This window comes from Capricornis sumatraensis, chromosome 1 (genome assembly GCF_032405125.1).
Source record: "Capricornis sumatraensis isolate serow.1 chromosome 1, serow.2, whole genome shotgun sequence".
In the NCBI taxonomy this organism is placed as follows: Eukaryota; Metazoa; Chordata; class Mammalia; order Artiodactyla; family Bovidae; genus Capricornis; species Capricornis sumatraensis.
In genome coordinates this window covers 10,382,770-10,401,998 of record NC_091069.1, presented here as the reverse complement: position 1 = coordinate 10,401,998, position 19,229 = coordinate 10,382,770, and the positions used below count along the sequence as shown (strand labels likewise).

The 19,229-nt window shown below is 42.7% G+C and overlaps 1 protein-coding gene across 4 annotated transcripts in view; it reads right to left on the bottom strand.

Annotated features, from left to right (window-relative positions):
• MAPKAP1 (MAPK associated protein 1) overlaps positions 1–8,135 on the bottom strand; it is a 236,410-nt gene extending 228,275 nt beyond the window's left edge. For all 4 annotated transcript variants that reach the window (XM_068964854.1, XM_068964864.1, XM_068964872.1 and 1 more), the window contains exon 1: positions 7,935–8,135. The gene's annotated coding sequence lies outside the window, so the exon portion shown is untranslated. The remainder of the gene's footprint in view (positions 1–7,934) is intronic.
• Positions 8,136–19,229: the final 11,094 nt, after the last annotated feature.

Sequence of the window (19,229 nt, the reverse complement as noted above, 5' to 3'; positions counted from 1 at the left end):
CTTTTCTACATTTCTGATTATTTCTTTAACAAAGATTCTTAGTAATGGGATTACAAACTCAAAAGGCATATACGACTTTAAAGGCTTGTGATAATACTGCCAAAGCATTTGCCAGAAAAGTTTTACCAATTTTTATTCCCACTGGTAATATGAGCGATCATCTCACTACCAACCTCTGCCAGCAACGAGTATTATTAGAGTTCTGTTAAATCTTTAAACGTCAAATCTTAAGAGTATACTTGTAACCAAACACTCCCACAATATAATCAACAACAATTTTCTACAGGCATTAAGTTTAAAATGAGTTGATGTTCCTCCCAAAACAAGGGCCAGTTCCAATATTCAAATCTAGAGCAGCATGGAAGAGCGAAAAAAGCACTGTGGTATTTACAGTTAAAAAAAACACAAAGGTTCAAAGCACAGCTTTGCCATTATCGGTAGCTCTCTACCTTGAATCACTTTACTTCTCTAAGCTTCAGTTTCAGCATTTGTAAAATGGGGGCAGGGAATACATAATATACTCTTAGCTCTAACAACTTCAAAAGGCAGTCATGGGCACACTAAAAGGTAATATAAACAACTGGAGGTGTTTATTGTGATTTAACAGATCAATTCATTTAATAGCCTAAAAATAGCATACTGAGACCCTTTTCTCAACAGTGCTTGGTTCATAGGCATGCTAATTCACAAAGCACAACTAGAAATTAACAAGACTAATTTCATGATCCAGACAAGAAAATAAGTCTCATTCCTTTACAATCACTCCATAAGATCATCTTGTTACACTGTACTAACCTGAATGGCTTGTGCCCTTGAATGCTAGTACCTGCGCTGCTGCTGCTAAGTCACTTCAGTTGTGTCCGACTCTGTGCGACCCTGTAGACGGCAGCCCACCAGGCTCCACCATCCCTGGGATTCTCTAGGCAAGATCACTGGAGTGGGGTGCCTTTTCCTTCTCCAATGCGTGAAAGTGAAAAGTGAAAGGGAAGTCGCTCAGTCATGTCTGACTCTTCGCGACCCCATGGACTGCAACCTAGCAGGCTCCTCCGTCCATGGGATTTTCCAGGCAAGAGTACTGGAGTGGGCTGCCACTGCCTTCTTCTATGCTGGTACCTACATCCCTCCAAAAGTATCACGGTAGAGGTACTTACTCCTCATACGCACCCTCTCACGTACCGCATGAGAGTGGCAGTACCGTCTGGGTCACAGAGCTAATAACTGAAAGAACCAATATTCATATCCAGGTGAGTGTGACTCCAAAGCCCCAGCTCACTCTGCTTCAAGTTTCAAGGCTGCATCTCGGTTCCTCTTTGTTAGCCTCCAGTATGTCAGCAACTAAAGCACAGATTAAAAAGTTATTTGTTTTAAAAAGAAAACCATTCCTTCAAACCATTTTCTACCAATTTCTCTGCTGAAACAGTACTTATTTATAATACAGTACCTTAAAATGAGTCCACAGGGAACTAAAAGTGTGATTTTTTTTTTTAAGTTTTACACATTTGGTCCATTTTGACAGCATCAATAGTAAAAGCATGTTCATAAAAGTATACTCAAGTATAGGATATGACTCTAACACTGCATATATTTAGAGGTAAGTGTGACATAATATTCAATTTCTTTCAGAAGCGATTACCATAATTTAATTCCACTAGTTATTCTAATACCTTCTTGCTATTTCCAGAATTTAAGTTTAGTTGTTGAAGTGGCTGCTCCCATTTTTCTCACTTTCAATTACTTAAAACTGTTTTCTTCTTTGGGTCCAAATTTTGTGCTTCCTATATTAAATCTATTTCCTCAATATACCTAGGCTGCTGCCAAATAGAGTTAATAAATTTTGAATGACTGCTCAGAATTTTTTTTCATTTTTATATTCTATGTTATTTCCTTATATGATAGAATATGAATGAAAACAAGTATCTAGAAGACAAATATTTCTTCAATTTTCACTTTGTGGAAGCTGGGTATTAAAATAAAAATAAATCAAACTCTTGAGCTGGGAGTTCCCTGACCATATTTCTCTCACTAGGCTGAGTGTCTCTCTGCCTCCTTCCAATTTCGTGTATATAGAGTCAACAAAGCCCTCTCTGCATGTGGGGAGCACCTGGCCCGTCAAGGTCCCTTCCCAGAAGTAATGAACAAAGAGCAGAGGGAGAAGCTCAACAGTGGCTCCCTACCTGCCATCAAGAGAGAAGCAGCATTTTAGATTTGGACTGTTCTCCCCTGGGTCTGCCAGTAATCAGTTGTGCAGCTTTAAGCATGTCGATTAGTATCAGAAAGCTCTGCATCCTGAAAAGACCTCACCAAGACTTCAACTGAGCTCCCTCATTATTATCCAGATGAGAAAAAAGATACAAGGATTTTTGACTTGACCATAATCAAAAGGCTGTAACTGGCATACCAGCGTTCAGAATTCAAGTCCCTCTCATTCAAGCGCACTGCCTACTAAACTGCAAATCACTGGGCACCAACTTCTCCATCTCCAGAGGTTACGATAACCACCCTGCCTTGTTCACTTCATGTACTACAGAGAGGACCAAACGAGACGGGAGACCTGGTAGCATTTAAAGAGCTAAGGGCACAAAAGTACTACAAGATCATCATCTCCGCCAAAACCCATCCCTGATTTAGCTTGATTATACAATTAAATCATTCACCCTGCCACTTTCCCAGATATCAGTATGACTCCAACACAACACCCCCTCACTCCAGCAATTTACCAGCAGATTTCTGATCAACGATCACAACTGTGTTGGACCTCCTGCTTTGAACAGTGGATACCACAACGTCAGTGAGCAGGTAGGTCAGGACTCACAATCGGGCAGCCTAAGACTGTACACAGCCCACAAATGTGTTCTGATCTACATGGTATTTTTTTAATGGCGATTTTTTTAAACTAAATACATTAAAATCCAGACTTCCACCATCCCTCTTGAAAACAACTGGAAGATCTAGGGACACTGGGCTCACTTCGTCACACAGTGACAAGCGACTGGAGCTGAGTAGTGACTGTTGCTTCCAGACTGACTGGTGGCGTGCCCTCCAGGTGACAAGGTCTGTCCTACTCTTTATGTCGCATCACGGGCATCTGATTTGGAGACTCCTGAGGCAGCGTTCAAAAGAGAACTGGGACTTCCCTGGTGGACCAGTAGTTGAGAATCTGCCTGCCAATGCAGCACACACAGGTTTGATCCCCGGAATCTCGGGGTGATTCCACATACCGCAGGGCTACCAGGCCCGTGTGCCCCAACTACTCAGTGCACGTGCTCTGGAGCCCATGTTCTGCAGCAAGAGAAGCCACCACAGTGAGAAGTCTGAGCATCACAAGTAGAGAGTAGACCCCTTCATGGCAACTGAAGAAAGTCCATGCAGCAACAAACACCCAGCTCAGCCAGAAATAAATAATAAATAAAAATTTGGAAAAAAAAAGGAACTAAATTAACAAATCCACAGAATCATGAAGATTGAAGAAAATAAGGTGCACAAAAACATCTAACAATGACTATAAGCATTCAGTTATTTTAAATTTAACACAAGCTAAAATGTGCTATCTTTGGGGTCAAAACTTCTGAAAAACTTCAAACTCACAGAAAACACAAGGTCAAGTTAAAACTCAACATTCAAAAAACTAAGATCATGGGATCTGGTCCCATCACTTCATGGCAAATAGATGGGGAAAAAATGGGAACAGTGAACGACTTTTATTTTCTTGGGCTCTAAAATGACTGCGAATAGTGACTGCAACCAAGAAATTAAACGGCGCTTGCTCCTTAGAAGGAAAGCTATGACAAACCTAGATAGCGTATTAAAAAGTAGAGACGTCATTTTGCCGACAAGGGTTCATATAGTCAAAGCTATGATTTTTCCAGTAGTCAAGTGTAGATGTGAGAGGGGACCATAAAGAAGGCTGAGTGCCAAAGAATTGATGCTTTTGAACTGTGGTGCTGGAGAAGACTCTTGCGAGTCCCCTGAACTGCAAGGAGATCAAACCAGTCAATCCTAAAGGAAATCAACTCTGGATATTTATTGGAAGGACTGATGCAGAAGTTCCAATACTTTGGCCACCTGATGCAAAGAGCTGACTCACTGCAAAAGACCCTGATGCTGGGAAAGATTGAGCGCAGGAGGAGAAGCGGGTGACAGAGGATGAGATGGTTGGATGGCATCATTAACTCAATGGACATGAGTCTGAGCAAACTCCAGAAGATAGTAAAGGACAGGAAAGCCTGGTGTGCTGCCATTCATGGCGTCGCAAAGAGTCGGACACGACTGAGTGACTGAACAACAACAATCAGAATAACAGATTTACAGCAAATTCTCTCAGATGAAGCACGTACAATCCACTGAACTGCAACAATTTCTAAAGTCTTCAGTTATGAGTCAACAAGCAAAACAGACACCCCACTTAAATATGTATACCAAACATGACAGACAAGGTAATGAGCTCCTTGAGTTGTAGAAATCACGTTCATTCCCCATTATTCCTTCTGCCCAGCGCAGTGACGAGCACACTGAAGCTAGGGCTCAAGGGCTGACTCTTCTTTGAAGCCATCCATGTCATAAAGAAGAAAGAATGTGGCATAGTTCTAAAAAGGAGAGTTACCAAAGTCTAGCAGATAATCCCCTCTACTCTCAGCTCCACCAACTCCATAAACTAAAGGAATTCATTTAACCTCTCTGTGCTCTAGTTTCCTCATCTGTAACATCAAAATACTTATAATACCATCCTGTAGAGGAATAAATGAGTTAATGCATTTAACATAATGCTGGTACACAGTAAGTGCTCCCGAGCTACCATTGCCAGTGTTTCCTCCTCTGTGCTCCACAGTACCTTGTGGGGACTGCTATCTTAGTATCTACAATGCTTTTCTACAATTCACCTGCACACACACACACACACACACAGTGGGGACTGCTATCTTAGTATCTACAATGCTTTACTACAATTCACCTGCACACACACACACACATCTCCCTCATGGGAAAGGAAACACCCTCAGGGTGGGGACCTGGTTATATTACTTTTTGCGTCTCTGGGTCTAACATTTTCCCTGGCACTGCTGAATGAATCATAGATATTCAAGGTATTTATTAACAAGAAAGGTTATGAGCAGAAACTGGAACTGACCTCTCTTGCTTGACATACAAGCTCTGACTCTGACCCTATACTGGCCCTCCAACTTTACTGCCCAGTATTCCCTGGTGGCTCAGACAGTAAAGAATCCAACGGCTAATGCAGGAGACCCAGGTTCGATCCCTGGGTTGGGAAGATGCCCTGGAGAAGGGAATGGCAACCCACTTCAGTATTCTTGCCTGGAGAATTCCATGGACAGAGAAGCCTGGTACACTACAGTCCATGGGGTCACAGAGAGGCATACACAACTGAGGGACTAACACACACACATCCCCACTCAAAGAAGCAAAGGCTTGCTTTATTCAGGCTGGTCTACTCACTACTCTAAAACCATGCCTCAGGCACTGCACCTTTACATCTTAACAAGCCACCATCTTAGGGAACCTTGCCACATACCAGGCACTTTATCCACATCAGCTCACATTACTCCGTGAAGTCTGTATCAGTCTCTATCCCAAACTATACTTGAAAGAAATAATGCTAAGAATTAAGAAACTTGCCAAAGGTCACATAGCTATTAAGAGGAGGGACCAAGAATTGAAGTCAGAGTTCATGGCTATTCTCTACAGAATGTCTGGTCCACTCATATCCAAAGCTAGGCTGACCCACATACTACCATCTTGCCTTGGAAGGTTACGGTCTTCTCTACATTTAAAGAACTATCCACACCATTCATTTTGACACATATTTTCTTCTCTGAATAGTTGCTTCAATATGTATTTGCATACAGAGAGCTACGGTGTGAGAAAAGAAAAAACACATAAAAGGCACAGATACAGGCATAAGACACACGTGGGTCTGCATCCTGGTTCCGTCTCATACCAGGTGTGTAATTTATCCTGAGCCCTCCTAATCAGTGAATTGAAGTTAAAATAATTAAACAAGAGAAACCTAACATAATTTCTCCAATATAAGTAATACAGCTCAGTTCACCCCATACTGTGAAGCCTTATCAGGTCATTGTACATGCCTCAAAAGTGGATGACCTCTTCCCCTCCTGTACCACCACTGAATCATCGCAAGAACTCCAACCCAGTGTACATACCACTCTGTCAGAATTATTTCCTATCTTTTTCACTAAACTGAGCAGGCAAGAACTGAATCTTGTTTATCCCTATACGGTCTAGCATGGTACTTGGTATATGTTGTTGTTTTTCAGTCACCCAGTCGTGTCTGACTCTTTGCGACCCTATGAACTGCAGCATGCCAGGCCTCTCTGTCCCTGACGATCACCCACAGTTTGCCCAAGTTCATGTCCACTGCATCAGTGATGCCATTCAAGCCATCTCATCCTCTGACATCCTCTTCTCCTTCTGCCCTCAATCTTTCCCAGCATCAGGGACTTTTGCAATGAGTCAGCTGTTCACATCAGATGACCTCGAATGTATCCATACTCAATAAATGTTTGCTAAGGGAATCAACTGGGTTGGCCAAAAAGTTCATTCAGGTTTTTCTGGACGATGGTACGAAAACCCAAACAAACTTTGTGGCCAAGCCCATAGAATAATGAGCATTTAAAGGATTCTAGAAAAGAAACCATTTCTAGCTGAGGTTGTGCTGAACTGCTTGAGGCAGGCCAATTTCAGGTGGGTGCGGTGCTGGGTAACACCAATAGATGGAAACAGGAAAGGAGAAATCTAGGCATAAAGAAAGTGCTAGCAACAAAGGAAAGGACAAAGTCCACTCCAGGTCCTACTTATCAGAGTGAAGAATCAGGGTAAGAGGCCCTTTGAAGCTTAGCTGGAAAGTTAGCCGGAGCCAGATCAGAAACCAGATCAGGAATCTGAATACCCTCCAGCATCACGGTAGATGAAAGTAAGTATGAGCATAAGTCTGAAAGGGAAAGGAGCCACCAGCAAGTCTCACAGGCCCCAACAAGCCTACAAGTGTGTAAACTGAACAAGATGAAAACAAGTATCGCTCCTTCAACAACCCTTCCAGCATTTACTGATCATCTTGTGTGAACTCACAGAATATGAAGAATAGAACATGGCGTCTCCTTTCCCTGCTGCTCTGCATTAGGAATCCACCCCTTCTGCTTGTCAAAACAGAGTAAGAATGTTGACTTGACTTTAACTGATGTGTGTAAACACCTGTCTCCATTTGACTGTTCACACCTGGGGAAGTTTTGAACTTTGCTGCTTTTGGTTTACAACAACACGATGCTTTTGCACAGTGCCAAGTATTGTGGTAGGCTTCAAAAATCACTTCATTCAGAATGAAAACTGTGCCAATCTCTGAGTCAACTTTTGGGTCTCCGGTTAAAGTAATGCTTCTGTTTAAACTACAGTGATATTTTCTTTTCCAGTCTTAAACAGATCTAGAAGACTCTATGCCACTCCCATAAACAAAAGGTTGAATCAAAGTTCCAGCAGCACTCTGCCTATAAAAAAAAAAAACAGTTCTAAAAGGCTGTTTTACTCCTTTGGGGCAATGGAGATAAGGGGCGTTAGACAGGGAATGCACAAGCAATGATTTTAAAAACCTGATTTTCATGTTATGAAGATTAAGACACCGAGTAGAACCAGAAACTGTCAGTCAACAGTACCCTCCCCAAACCCCGATACTACCGAGTCCACTAGCTTCTCCTCCCCCAAATCACACGCCCAAGCTGTCAGATTCATAACAGCCTTCAGTTCTGGAAAGGGCCAGGAAACGGATGCTCACTGGATACTGGATCAAGGGCCAGAAAGGCTGTCCGCCGGGCGGCGGCGAGTGCGGAGGAGTGAGGAGGGAAGCCAGGCTCCTTCGGTGGGCTGGCGGGGGTGTGAGCGATGGAGCTAGCGGCTGGGGCAACCTTTACCTGAAGCTGCTGCCACACTACGGGCCGGGATGGCCCTGGGACACGTTCCTGGGGGGAGGGCCCGGCTCCCCCGCGCCCCCCGGTCCCTGCCCCAGCTCCGCACTCTCGGAATCTTCAGGGACTGGCGGTCCTCCCGGCCGGCTCAGCAGCCGCTTTCCGGACTCGCCCTCATACCCCGGCCGCTCGCTGCCGCTGGCCGGCCGAGCAGCAGCCCCGTTGCCCCGAGCCGCGCCACGACCCGGAACCGCATCCCGCGCACCGGAAGTCCCCGACCGGGAAGCAGCCGTTGGCTGGGGACGTAGTGCGCAAGCCCCAGAGCCGAGAGCGGGCTGGGAAGCCCTCCCGGGAGGCGGGGCCGAACGGGACGCCGTGCGCGCGCGCACCACTTCCCCGCCCCCAGGCAAGGCCTGGGTCAGAGAGTAGCTGGGATACTGGCAAAACACGGAGACTTCCAGGTTTGCGTTGTTTAGAAATCCACGTCAGCCTTCTCCGTCGAACCTTCTCCTCTCTCCTCACGTCCACGGAGAAAAGCCCTCAGTTCTTTCAGAAATGAGCGATGAGGAGCTTAGTCTCTTGAATCAGGAAGAGCTGGTTCAAATGCCCGCTCTAACTTGCTGTGTGTCCTAGGACAAAACACTCCCTGCTCTGACCCATCCATCGAGTAGTTCCAAATTTAGAGTACTGCTGTGAGAATCGAGTGGGATGATGCTCTAAAAACACTCGGCACAGTGCCCAACACTTAATAAACTTAGTAAATGTTAGTCATTATTCTTATTTTCTGTAAAATGAAGGTAATTATCATCCCAGGAATTCAGGGAGTTCCATGAGATGTGTGGACCCGCCCCAAACAGGAACTCATTATTCCCCGTCTTTCTGTCTTCAGGGAATCAGTGGGGACGCTACTACTAAGGGGAAAGCAGCGCAATGATATGATACCTCTCCTATCTGAGAGATGATCTGGAAAGTCTCTCTTAAAAATGCACCTTAGCAAAAGAAAGAAAAAAACAAGTCTGAATTTCACCTCGGGGGGACCTTAGCGGGCATGCATGCACGCTCAGTAATGTCAGACTCTGTGATCCCAAGGACTGCGACCCTCTAGGCTCCTGTGTCCATGGGATTTTCCAGGCAAGGGTACTGTGCTGCTGCTGCTAAGTCACTCCAGTCGTGTCCGACTCTGTGTGATTCCATGGATGGCAGCCCACCAGGCTCCCCCGTCCCTGGGATTCTCCAAGCAAGAACACTGGAATGGGTTGCCATTTCCTTCTCCAATGCATGAAAGTGAAAAGTAAAAGGGAAGTAGCTCAGTCTGTCCATGGGATTTTCCAGGCAAGGGTACTGTATTGGGTTGCTATTTCCTCCTCCAAGGGATCTTCCCAACCCAGAGATCCAACATGCCTCTCCTGCATTGGCAGGCAGATCCTTTACCACTCCCACCTGCTGCTGCTGCTGCTAAGTCACTTCAGTCGTGTCCGACTCTGTGCGACTCCATAAGACGGCAGTCCACCAGCCTCCCCCGTCCCTGGGATTCTCCAGGCAAGAATACTGGAGTGGGTTGCCATTTCCTTCTCCAATGCATGAAAGTGAAAAGTGAAAGTGAAGTCACTCAGTCCTGTCCAACTCTCAGCGACCCCATGGACTCCAGCCTACCAGGCTCCTCATGTCCATGGGATTTTCCAGGCGAGAGTACTGGAGTAGGTTGCCAGTGCCTTCTCCCAAAAAGTGAGCAGTTGGGTTAATCCCAGGAAGACCTTTGGCCAGACAGGTGTGATGGGGTCAAGGAGTTTAAGATCGTAGCTTTTAAGAATGCTGAAAACAAAAGGCACAGAACTATAGAGGACAGTATGGAGGTTTCTTAAAAAACTAAAACTAGAGCTGCCATATGATCCTGCAATCCCACTCCTGAGCATATATCTGGAGAAAAACATGATCTGAAAGGATACATGTACTCCTGCGTTCATTGCAGCACTATTTACAGTAGCCAAGACATGGAAGCAACTTAAATGTCCATCAACGGAGGAATGGATAAAGAAGATGTGGTACAGATATACAATGGAATATTACTCAGTCATTAAAAAGAATGAAATGCCATTTGCAGTAACATGAATGGACCAAGAGATTGTTATACTGAGTGAAGTAAGTCAGACAGAGAAGGAGAAATATCAGATGACATCCCTTATATGTGGAATCTTTAAAAAAAATGATGCAAATGAGTTCACTTACAAAACAGAAACAGACTCATAGACTTAGGAAGGAATCTATAGACTGGAGGGAAGGATGGGGTGGGAAGGAATAGATAGGGAGTTTGGGATGGACAAGTACACACTGCTAACAAGGATCTACTGTATAGCACGTAGAACTCTGCTCAATGTCATGTGGAAGCTTGGATGGGAGGGAAATTTGGGGGAGAATGGATACATGTGTATGTATGGCTGAGTCCCTTCACTGTTTACCTGAAACTATCACAATATTGTTAATTGGCTATAACCCAATAGAAAGTTAAAAGTTTAAATTTTTTAAAAAGGCACAGAATGGATGCTCAGGAGGTACATAAAAGAATTCTGGAAAGGCTCGTGACACTGGCCTGAAGGTCTCAGAACAGGAGTAATAGAAATCACTGATGGTTCCAGGCAGAAAGATGGAGGCTATCCTAAGAGATGGATGTCCTGAATAACTTCAGATGAAGAGCTATCTGAGAATGGGTTCCTGGTTCAAGTGCAATGGAGGAAAAAGTTGCTGAAGATCAGACAGTCAAGGAACTGAGATGCCATGTGACTTCAAAAGACCTCAGGATGAGGGATGGACATAGGGTGAAAACGAAACCAGGGTGTTTCCCAAGCCATTCTACAACTGAGGAAGGTAGTTAGATGAGGAGGAGGGCCAACTACATGGATTAGCCTTCAAGGAGTGGGAATTGCATCAGAGAATGGAAGTGGGTTTAAAATGCAGAGCTTACATTGACCTATCTCTTGATCTAAAGGTGCATAGGAATAGGACCGTGACAACTGACACACACACAAATTTTATTCTTAAAACATACTGATGGTGCTGGGCCAGGGGTTGGGACTTCAGTAGAACTGATTGGGACTTCAGTAGACCTGGGACAAATATCAATAACCTCAGATATGCAGGTGACATCACACTTACAGCAGAAAGTGAAGAAGAACTAAAGAGCCTCTTCATGAAAGTTAAAGAGGAGAGTGAAAAAGTTGGCTTAAAACTCAACATTTAGAAAACTAAGATCATGGTATCTGGTCCCATCACTTCATGGGAAATAGATGGGGAAACAGTGGAAACAGTGGCTGACTTTATTTTTCTGGGCTCCAAAATCACTGCAGATGGTGACTGCAGCCATGAAATTAAAAGATGCTTAGACAGCATATTAAAAAGCACAGGTTTTTAACAACAATCAGGTTTTCCAAACTTCAGCTCCAGCTTGGAAAGGAGGTCATGGGAAGGAACGGAGGTTCCTTTTCTTCTGGTCCCCAGGACTAGAATAGGGGCAGTGGACACAGGTTTGAAGTCACTTACTAGCTGTGTGACCTTCAATAAGTGACTTGCTTTCTGTGTATCTATTTGCTTATCTAGGTTTATTGTGAGCATCCATTGAGCTAATGCAAAGAGCATGCTTGGAACAGTGCCTGGCACACAGGGAGTTTTCTGTAAACACCTGTTCCTATTGCCCAAGGCACCGAGATGGGCAACAAGAATCAGGGACTTTTATACATTTGCTTTCCTCAAACACAATTGCTGGAGCAATTCCTGCTCAACCTCAATTGCCTTTTCTCTCTCCACTCAGTGAACTCCTACTCTCTCTTTCTCTCCCAATCTTTTTTGGAAGTGGCTTAAAACAACAACCATTTTTATAAATCTGATTTTTTTAATGAAGGATAATTGTTTTACAGAATTTTGAACAACCATTTATTATTTCTCAAGATTTTTGTGGCTTGGTGGGTGGTTCTTCTGCCAGTCTCCCTGGCTCCCTCATGTATTTTCAGTCAGGTGGCAGTTAGAATTGTTGGAAGATCACAGATGGCAAGAAGTGTTGGCCAGGGACCTTGGTTTTCTCCTTGTGGCCTCTCTAGTGGCTATTTTCAGTTCAGTTCAGTTTAGTTGCTCAGCTCTGTCTGACTCTTTGCGATCCCATGGACTGCAGCAGGCCAAAGTTTCAGCTTCAACATCAGTCCTTCCAATGAACATTCAGGACTGATCTCCCTTAGGATGGACTGGTTGGATCTCCTTGCAGTCCAAGGGACTCTCAAGGGTCTTCTCCAACACCAGAGTTCAAAAGCATCAATTCTTCAGCACTCAGCTTTCTTTAAAGTCCAACTCTCACATCCATACATAACCACTGGAAAAACCATAGCCTTGACTAGACGGACCTTTGTTGGCAAAGTATGTCTGTGCTTTTTAATACGCTGTCTAAGCATCTTTTAATTTCATGGCTGCAGTCACCATCTGCAGTGATTTTGGAGCCCAGAAAAATAAAGTCAGCCACTGTTTCCCCATCAATTTCCCATGAAGTGATGGGACCAGATGCCATGATCTTAGTTTTCTGAATGTTGAGCTTTAAGCCAACTTTTTCACTCTCCTCTTTCACTTTCATCAAGAGGCTTTTCACTTCCTCTTCACTTTCTGCCATAAGGGTGGTATCATCTGCATACCTGAGGTTATTGATGTTTCTGCTGGCAATCTTGATTCCAGCATGTGCTTCATCCAGCCCAGTGTTTCTCATGATGTACTCTGCATATAAGCTAAATAAGCAGGGTGACAATATACGGCCCTGACATGCTCCTTTTCCTATTTGGAACCAGTCTGTTATTCCATGTCCAGTTCTAACTGTTGCTTCCCGACCTGCATTCAGATTTCTCAAGAGGCAGGTGAAGTGGTCTGGTATTCCCATCTCTCAGAATTTTCCACAATTTGTTGTGATCCACACAGTCAAAGCCTTTGGCACACTCAATAAAGCAGATGTTTTTCTGTAACTCTCTTGCTTTTTCCATGATCCAGCAGATGTTGGCAATTTGATCTCTGATTCCTCTGCCTTTTCTAAATCCAGCTTGAACATCTGCAATTTCATGGTTCACATATTGCTGAAGCCTGGCTTGGAGAATTTTGAGCATTACTTTACTAGCGTGTGAGATGAGTGCAATTGTTCAGTAATTTGAGCATTTTTTGGCATTGCCTTTCTTGGGATTGGAATGAAAACTGACCTTTTCCAGTCCTGTGGCCACTGCTGAGTTTTCCAAATATGCTGGCTTATTGAGTGCAGCACTTTCACAGCATCATCTTCCAGGATTTGAAATAGCTCCACTGGAATTCCATCACCTCCACTAACTTTGATGTAGTGATGCTTTCTAAGGCCCACTTGACTTCACATTCCAGGATGTCTGGCTCTAGGTGAGTGATCACACCATTGTCATCATCTGGGTCATGAAGATCTTTTTTGTACTTGCCACCTCTTCTTAAGATCTTCTGCTTCTGTTAGGTTTATACCATTTCTGTCCTTTATCTAGCCCATCTTTGCATGAAATGTTTCCTTGATGTCTCTAATTTTCTTGAAGAGTACTCTAGTCTTTCCCATTCTTTTGTTTTCCTCTATTTCTTTGCACTGATCACTGAGGAAGGCTTTCTTATCTCTCCTTGCTATTCTTTGGAACTCTGCATTCAGATGCTTATATCTTTCCTTTTCTCCTTTGCTTTTCACTTCTCTTTTTTCACAGCTATTCATAAGGCTTCCTCAGACAGCCATTTTGCTGTTTAGCATTTCTTTTTCTTGAGGATGGTCTTAATCTCTGTCTACTGCACAATGCCATGAACCTCCATCCATAGTTCATCAGGCACTCTGTCTATCAGATCTAGTCCCTTAAATCTATTTCTCACTTCCACTGTATAATCGTAAGGGATTTGATTTAGGTCATACCTGAATGGGCTAGTGGTTTTCCCCACTTTCTTCAATTTAAGTCTGAATTTGGCAATAAAAAGTTCATGATCCGACCCACAGTCAGGTCTCGGTGTTGTTTTTGCTGACTGTATAGAGTTTCTCCATCTTTAGCTGCAAAAAATATAAGCAGTCTGATTTCGGTGTTGACCATCTGGTGATGTCCATGTGTAGAGTCTTCTCTTATGTTGTTGGAAGGGAGTGTTTGCTATGACCCGTGCATTCCCTTGGCAAAACTCTATTAGTCTTTGCGCTGCTTCATTCCACATTCCAAGGCCAAATTTGCCTGTTACTCCAGGTGTTTCTTGACTTCCTACTTTTGCATTCCAGTCCCCTATAATGAAAAGGACATCTTTTTTGAGTGTTAATTCTGAAAGGTCTTATAGGTCTTCATAGAACCGTTCAACTTCAGCTTCTTCAGCATTACTGGTCAGGGCATAAACTTGGATTACCGTGATATTGAATGGTTTGCCTTAGAAACGAACAGAGATCATTCTCTGTTTTGAGACTGCATCCAAGTACTGCATTTTGAACTCTTTTTGACTATGATGGCTGCTCCATTTCTTCTAAGGGATTCCTGCCCACAGTAGTAGATATAATGGTCATCTGAGTCAATTCATCCATTCCAGTCCATTTTAGTTTGCTGATTCCTAGAATGTCAACATTTACTCTTGCCATCGCCTGTTTGACCACTTTCAATTTGCCCTGATTCATGGACCTAACATTCCAGGTTCCTATGCAATATTGCTCTTTATAGCATCAGGCCTTGCTTCTCTCACCAGTCACATCCACAACTGGGTATTGTTTTTGCTTTGGCTCCATCCCTTCATTCTTTCTGGAGTTATTTCTCAACTGATCTCCAGTAGCATATTGGGCACCTACTGACCTGGGGAGTTCATCTTTCAGTGTCCTATCTTTTTGCCTTTTCATACTGTTCATGGGCTAGTTTGGGTTTCTACATAACAGAGTGGTGGGATTCTTAAAGGATAAATCCCAATGTGCTTTTATAAAAATGTTTTTATTAAATGTATATGTGCCATTTTAACAATTCTAACCATTAAGTGTGTGTGTGTGTGTGTGTGTGTGTGTGTGTTTGGCCATACCACTAGACTTACAGGATCTTAGTTCCCCAACCAGGGATCAAACCCAGGCCCTGACAGTGAAAACATTGAATCCTTGCTACTGCACAGAAAGGAAATTCCCAAGTATATTCTATTCATTCTTTTTTAAAAATGGTATCTTTTAAAAACACTTATCTATTTATTTCCCTATGCTGGGTCTTTGTTTCTGCGTGCCCGCTTTCTCTAGTTATGGAGAGGAAGGACTACTCTCTAATTGCAGTGTGTGGGCTTCCCATTGCAGTGGCTTCTCTCGTGAAATATGGCCTCTAGTGTGCTCAGGCTTCAGTAGTTGTGATGTATAGGTTTAGTTGCCCCGAGACCTACGGAATCTTCCTGGACTAGGGATCAAACTTGTGTCCCCTGCATTGACAGGAGGATTCTTAACCACTGGACCACCAGGGAAGTCTCTCTATTCATTCTTGAAAACCAAGAATGAAAATCAAATTCACATACTGCTTCTCCTAAAAAAAAGTTTTCTAAGAATACTTCTTGCTCACAGGTCACACGAAAAGCTTCATTTTCTGTGTTCAAGATTTATCATATTTTCTGGTATTCTTTCAATACACAACTGTCTCCCTGACAGGCCATAAGCAAAGGAACATGCTCTCTCTCTCTAATATGTTTAAAGCTTAAAACACCATAAACACTTAGTAAAATGCATGTTAAATGAAAAGGTACTCAAAACACACACAGGAAGCAACTGGAAATCTTTTGTTGTTAAGCAGAATTTGTGTTTGGAAAATACGACTTTGCCAAATCTATGACAACAAGCTGAGATTGAACAGGATAAGCTGAAAGGAACCCTCTTTCAAGCCCTGCCAGCGCTGTGGGCAAAGGGAGGCACCTAGTTCCTTTGCAAATGTGTGTGCTTCATATCATGTATGTGTGACTATGCTTCCCTTCCATTTTCCCAATTTTAGTTTCCTCTCCTTTTGTAATATGTGTTTTCCTCCTATAGGGAAAACAGGCATTTTTGCTGTTATGTTACAAAGTACTTTCAAGACAACAGTAAATTAGGTGTCAAAAATCCATTCAAACTATTTGAAAGAAGCCTCCAAGAAATTGACGATTTCAGAACAATATAGTGTTTTTTCAAATTAAAATATCATTTCAGTGTGAAGAATTTTTTAAAGCAAATATATTGCTCATAATAAGGTGAATTGGGTGGGTAGAAGAGAAGCACAAAATTAACCAACAAGAAAATCTTAAACATTACACTTGGCAGATACTGTTTAAGCATAGATCTGTTCTGGGTGCTTGCAGAGAGTCCCTGAGCTTTGTTCTATTGTCTTTTTGTGCTGAATATTATTTCTGGTGTCCTTTTTTAGATACTTGGAGTGAAAATGAAACATCTGGCTGGTACTATTTAGTATCTCTCTGGGTACAGTTATAGATAAATGTAGTCCCTCCCTAAATCCAGGCTCTATAACCAGTTTCTACTAGCATATTTTCTTGCTTTAAAGGTTAGCTGATGCTGTGAGTTTCAACTTCTGAATTAATGATGTTAACAGGACTTAGGATGTAAAAAAACAGACTCGTATGTTTTGTCAAATGCAACTTCTAAGAATGCATAATTAACAGTGTCTCCATTAATATACAGTATGTTCAACACTGAGACACCGCTATCATAAATAAAGGTAGACATGGATAAATTTATAATTAAAAATGCATTAGAAATTACAAGCATAATTTATTTACTAATGTGCACTGGAATAAATTTTATGTGTAATATTTTAAAACAGGGCATTAATAAATAATAGTGAACATAAAATGTTTTTGCAGCTGAAAATATTTCAATAAACATTAGTAAGTTAAATGCACTGCAGGAGTTATAATTGCTGTGAAGTAAAGTTCATAGAATACAATCAATGGAGAAAACTGTTTTTTGAGTGTATTCAAAATATCAGAAACAAATAACTTTTTTTCTTTGAAAGATGACAAGTAGGGTATTCACAGCAGTGCCTGCAAATGTTTTAAGAATAAATGTTTAGGACATCCAAATAGTGGATAATTGATCATTTGATTAAAACAACCAAGATCCTTCTGATCAAAAACATTTACAGATTAATGCATTCAACCTTATCCATTTGTTTGTTTGACTCATACTGTTTGGGAGCAGTTTATCCCACTTGAGAACTCCATAGGTTTGTTTTTTTTTCAACCTTTTATTTAAAAATTGGCCTTTAGCTTGCACTGTGGTTTTGATCTATTAAGGGAAACATTTCCTAAGGTGCGAGGCACTGTTCTAAGGACTCATGCATTTTCCATACTCCTAGCTCTTACCTACTTCACTCTGCTGACTCTGTTATCTTAATCTTATATTTATTTCACTTTCTGAATGTTCACATCAGGTGTTTTCAATGAGATTGTAAGCCCCACAACATTCAGTAGTATTTGCTTGTTTGATGCCTCTGGAAAGACAGATTATGTTTACGGACAGAGTGTTTTTTGTAGTGGGGGGAGTTGTTTATTTGTTTCATTTTTTTCCATATATAGGACCTTAGTAGATGAACTGCAATGAATGGCATCCCTCTTTGGCTGAGCCTTGTTCTGTGCCTGATGCTGATATACCTAATGGCTTATCAAGTCATTGTTGATGTTGTTTAGTCGCTAAGTCATGTCCAGCTCTTTTGTGACCCCATGGACTGTAGCTCACCAGGCTCCCCTGTCCATGGGATTTTCCCAGGCAAGAATACTGGAGGGGGTTGCTATTTCCTTCTTCAGGGGATCTTTCCAACCCTGGGGATTGAACCTGAGTCTCCTGTATTGAAGGCAGATTACTGCTGAGCCACCAGGGAAGCCCAATAAAGCCATTAGACCTAATCTAATATAATCCTCACAACAATCCAATAAATAGATCTTGTTCTTATCCCCTTTTAACAAATGAGGAAACTGAACCTCAAAGAGGTGAAGTCACTGTCTCAAGATCTTCTAACTAGTAACTGGCTGACTTGGAGGCCCCAGGCTCTACACGTGCCCTAATAATAATCAACAACCCCTGTTCCTAAAATAACCATGTCCTTTCTCTAAATCATGTTGCTGTCTGGCATCTCACAATTCTTTCAGCTGACTTGTCCCCCCAATGATATCTAATCTAAGTCCCTCCTGCTCCCATTTAAGATAATTCCCTCATGTCCTGTCCTTAGTAGACAAGAACTGATGTTTGAAACACATGAGCAACATCCCTTTAGATATTTGAAGATGGCTATTAAATTCTCCTTAACCTTCTTTCCTCTGTGATAGGGTATTAGTAACCCCAATTCCTTTAGCCTTTTCTCACAGGGATTCTTTCTAAAGCGTTTCATGCCCTAAGCCACAGTCCTAGAGAGTGTTTTCAGATTTTCCATATCTCAGTTCATTATTATCACTTTCAAAGAGTATTTGTTAAGCACCCACACATGCACGTGACCTCTGCTGGAATTTACACAAGACAGGAAAGCAAAAAGAAGCTATCTGCATGCCATTACTCTAAGATGTCTGAGTCTCCAGTTAGCGTTCTTTAAAATTCTTCCTGTGGGGACTTCTCTGGTAGTCCAGTGGTTAAAACTTCATGCTTCCAATGCAGGGGTGTGGGTTCAATCCCTGGCCAGGGAACTAGGATCTCACATAGTATGGAGCCAATAAATAAATAAATCCTTCCTGCGACTCTATCATCTTTCCACCTGACTCACCTCCTGATGATTTACTAAGCTAGAAGTAACCTGATATATTTCAGTCATCATAGCATCCCTGACAACTGGCAGAGTAAGAACAAAATGTGTGGGTAGTAAGTCACTTCAATTGTGTCCGAATCTTTGTGACCCCGTGGACTGTAGCCCACCAGGCCCCTCTGTCCATGGGATTTCCCAGGCAAGGATACTGGAGTGGGTGGCCATTTCCAGGGGATCTTCCTGACTCAGGGATCGAACCTGTTCCTTCTACATTGGCAGTCAAGTTCTTTACCACTGAGCCACCAGGAAAGCCTGAGCAAATGCTAGCTCAGAAGTAAAAACAAAACAAAACCAAAAATCAAGTAGCCTGAAAACTGAAATCAGCCTCCACAGACTGCTAAGGGCTTTTCTGCTTTCTTTGAAAAATTGGAATGATGTGGCAACACTGGGTCCACAGCCTACTTGTCAACAATCAGGTGAGTGGTGGCTGCCCTCCTTCTGGTGATGCAGGCCAGGCGTCAGCCACCATCCATCAAGACCCTCTTACTGTAGATTCTTCTGCTCATTTCCAAGACCTGCCTGGTCA